This window comes from Acyrthosiphon pisum, chromosome A2 (genome assembly GCF_005508785.2).
Source record: "Acyrthosiphon pisum isolate AL4f chromosome A2, pea_aphid_22Mar2018_4r6ur, whole genome shotgun sequence".
Taxonomy (NCBI): Eukaryota; Metazoa; Arthropoda; class Insecta; order Hemiptera; family Aphididae; genus Acyrthosiphon; species Acyrthosiphon pisum.
The window spans coordinates 118838260-118842826 of NC_042495.1; the positions used below are offsets into that span (position 1 = coordinate 118838260).

Here is a 4567-nt window from a genome sequence, read left to right on the forward strand (position 1 = left end):
CGGTCACGGCGGGAACGAACACTAGGTCTCGACGTTGACTAGGCGTGGCGAGAAAACATTTACTGCCGGTTCAGACTAAATGAGTATCCGTGCATAACGGCATTACAATACCGTCCGGCTTCTTACTCAGTCTAGGGGCAAATAAAACTGATTGGTGTGCTAGGACTGGTGTCCGTGTATAACGATAATTTGATTATCGTCCGGATCACCAGTCTTCGCACTCGGCAGGGAGTGTTGAGAATTTTTGATCGGCGGCTGGTGGCCTATACTTACGTTAGGTTTGCACGTCGGATCATGGTTGAATTGCTAGTTGGTACTTCTTCAGTTTCGGCGTCTTAGTTGGATCATAAAAGTGTTTCGTTGTTTCATACTAATACAATGAACTGTGCTGATTATGAAATTAAAAACACGGGGGTTTTATTCCCACGGGTTCATGAGGAAAATGTGTTTTCCCGGCGGGCGGCGCGAGGCTGGAAACCGGGACATCGTTCCACGCCATCTATATTGCGTTGCGGCATCCGAATATAGGCGTGTGGCCGGCAGTTGACAGGTTTTTGTACGCGTGGTTCGCGCTATCAACGGTTAGTGGTAGGTAGTAACGGATGACGAGAGTGCGCCACATAAACGGGCACTCCATTCTGTCTCGTTACATAATAAATACTTATTTTAATGTTCTGCTTTGCACTCGTAATAATATTAAAAAATATAAAAATATAAAATGTTTATTATTTAATATTAAAATGTAATCTAATTGGCAAATGCCATAATTGGACGGTTTTTAAGAGAAAGGGCTTAAGTCAATTTTGGACATTTTCAGTTTATACATTAATTCTGTGTGAAATTTCAAGCCACGTTGAATGGTACCACTGTAGATGCCATGTGAGATTTGGTTTACGAGATAAAATAGAATGCGTATGGTAATAAGTCGTTATACAGAATTTTTTTTCATGACAAAAGGCCTAAGTCACTAATTATAACTTATTTTAATGACAAAGGGCATAAGTCTTATACAATTACATGCAATAGGTCTAAAGTCATGATGCGAAAGGGCATAAGTCTTATAAAGTTACATGCACTAGGTCTTAAGTCATTATAATTTGAAGAAAATAAATAAAAACTAAAATATATTTAATAGTAAAATAACAAAACACTTATCAAACATGATTATGAATACAAAATTTAAAAACATAAAAAATTTACAAAGTTATAATGTTTTTTGTGTCTCCTGAAAAGTATCAATTTTTGACTTAAGCCCTTTCTCTTAAAAACCGTCCAATTATGGCATCTGCCAATTAGATTACATTTTAATATTAAATAATAAACATTTTATGTAATATAATTTAATTATAACGTAAAATGTTATATGAACTACCTACCTATTCCTGAAAAATATAAATTTAATATTATGGTTGTGATATAAACATTGTTAGAATAGGTACGTTTTATTTAAATTAGAAAAAACAACGATTTTTATGATAATTCATAAATCATTTTGATGGATTGTATGTCTGTATGATGTAAATAAGATGACGTAAAACTGTACTTTGTTATTTTATTTTGGCAATATTTGTTTCCATACTTTAGAAAAGTATAATATACGTATAGTATATTGGTGTACCTACACTTGTTTACTTGGCGTCCTCACTCGAATAATATTCACGTGCCAAGTCTTTTACACGCGATTAGGTGCAAAAAAGTTTCGAGAGAAGTTTTTTTTCGTCCACCGATATGTTACAATACAATAGAAAAATGAACACACTTCAAATGATCTTGTGTGAATAGAAATAGTATAAACTTTCTAAAATAATTGAAATATTCAAAGGTATATACGGCGTTATAATGCTAGTTTTATACAAGATTTATGTAAAAAGATAGTATATAATGTATATATTATGTATATACGTTTAAAAAATACAAAAATTTAATACAATTTAATGTATGAAAAAAAGTTTATCAATGAAACGTTAATTAATATAAAAAGTTTCTATCCTTTGTAAAAAATTCAATTTGCCATTCATTGCTTTGCCAGTTACAAGATTAAAAAATGTAAAACAAGTCACATAAAATTAAACGAGTTTACTTCAATATAATATGTATATTTATTGTGCTATAGAATATAATAATGATCTCCGATAAAGTGTAAAAATACTATCTTATCTCTTACATCGAATATACTGTGTCATACAGTCAGGATATTGTGAGATTTTTATACGGTTTCGTTTTTGACCTAAATTAAAGTTGTTAACAAGGAAGACCATGGCCAAATTAATGGAATCAAAATTAATTCCTAACATGTTTATTGTTCGATAGCAGCGTTAGACCAAATATTTTTGCGTGTGTGTGTTATATCTTTTCCGGAAATTTTTGTCGCGTCAAACTTTTAATAAATTAATAGATTTTAAGGAACACTTATAATTATTCGATTTAATTAAGTTTTAAAACTTTCCTCATCTCGTGCAAAAACAAAGAAAGGATAAACATTTAATCCCCACTTAACGAAACTTTCAAAATCAATTATACATTATACAATAATTAAATCTTATTATGAGTTATTTCAAACATAAATGAATTCAAAGTACAAATAACGAGCTAGTTGATAAGTCAATGTAAAAATAACAATATTGCCTGTAGAAAAATTAAAGACAAAGTTATTTTATAGATAAAAGAGTTGTTATTTACTGTACTATAGTTCAAAACTTTATTTCACTATAATAACTAACAAAAACTATTCTTCACTTATGATTTGCGTTTAAACTATCCCGAGAGATTCTTTTAGAAAACCGTTCAATTAATTACCGATATTTGAAAACACTATGCCAGTTCAACACGCACATTGTAAAAACTGGTTTATTTAACACAACATTCTTGACCAAATTTTTGACTTAAGGGCGTCGGATCCGGTGCGTTTTTTAGTACAAAAACATGTCTTACAGGAAAAACTCTCGCGCTCTGTATAGAGTAATCGGATTTCGTTAATTTTTTTTAATTTAAAAGAAAAGAACATTTTGCAGGTTGGATCAAAGCCTAATTTTAAAATTATAATTATTATAATTAAAATATGCATTTGAATAATTCATAATATTTGTTATTTTTCAAACGTATTTTTTACCATTATAAGTAAAATGCAATTTCAGCCTTTGATCCGACCTGAACAATTTTCAATTCTTTTAAATAAAAAATTAACGAAATCTGATTGTTCTATACAGTTCGTGAGAGTTTTTCCTGTGAAGACATTTTCGTTGATATAATACACCGCACAACCCCTAAGGTAACGATTTTTGGAAAAGTATTATAATTAAAGTAGTAACTAAAATATAAAATATAATTTTAAAATTATATAGAATTTCGGAAAATTGGAAAAAACCGTTTCAGACACATTTAATCGTAGTGACGTAATATTGTATACGTTATCATAATAGGTAATATAATATCGTAAAGTATGGACTGTGGATTACGGTGCAGCGCTCGTTTATGTTTGGTATATGGTGAGCCGAGTGAGTGAACGAGAACTACCATAATCGCCAACGTTTTATGTTTTCGATCATGATATATACTACAGTATTATTGGTCGACCCGTTGGTGAGAATTTGGAGTGGTAAATACTGAACAAAACTCTAATAAAACGTAGAATTACAATGAAGTTCAATGGATATTATGGTTGGCTGGTAGAAATATCCAATTATCGTAATTCATGACTTCGTGAGTATACTATAATATATATAAAAAGCTATCGGACAAATGTAAATAAATAGTTTCAATGCTAACTTATTATCTAGGTACCAATTACTTATTATGACTGTTTTTTCGATTATAAATTTTACTTTTTATTGCAAAGTTTTCAATGCCATATTATATTTATATCTATAATACACGATTATGTCATACCAGAAACTGGATAGGTAATAAAATATTTAAAACATTACTTCAAAAACAAGCAATTAAATATATTTTATAATAACACATTTTTTTTTAATTTTAGTATTTACCTTTCCCTAGTACAAAAATGTTATTCTTAAATATTATTAACTAATGATAAAACCTGATTAGTCAAACTAATGATTCTAATTTTGATATTTTATCATAATATAAAAGTAAATTACTGTTTACTGAGCTACTTTATAAAAACAAATGTATGTATAAATGAATTATGCACAAAGTACTTAAGTTAGTACTATCGTTTATTATTTATTATTATATAATATATTTTAATATTTTATTTGGTTGGAAATGTATTACTTAGGAATCAATAGTAATAACTATTAGTGTATTACAGAGGTTACATTTTAACATTATACAATTATAAATATATCTAATACTGATTGAATTATTCTGAATATTAATCAGCTTTAGTCAAGTACCTAAATAGTACTTTAATTTGATTTATTTGATCCATATTCCTATGCATTTAAAATTTAACTTTTTTTTAAAATTTATTGATTAAATAAATTTACTTAAAATAGATAAAAAAATAAACCCAATAATCATTTTATTTTATATAATTCATACTACATGTGAGCTGTAAAAATAATAGTTTTAAAAATGTATTGAAACAATTTCTTTGCGATTG

At 28.6% G+C, this 4567-nt stretch overlaps 1 long non-coding RNA gene across 1 annotated transcript; it reads left to right on the forward strand.

Moving 5' to 3' along the window:
• Positions 1-771: 771 nt before the first annotated feature.
• Positions 772-1125, forward strand: LOC115034309. The gene is made up of 2 exons (XR_003839672.1): positions 772-1026; positions 1080-1125. It is a non-coding gene; the product is annotated as an uncharacterized LOC115034309 (long non-coding RNA).
• The last annotated feature ends 3442 nt before the right edge of the window (positions 1126-4567 follow it).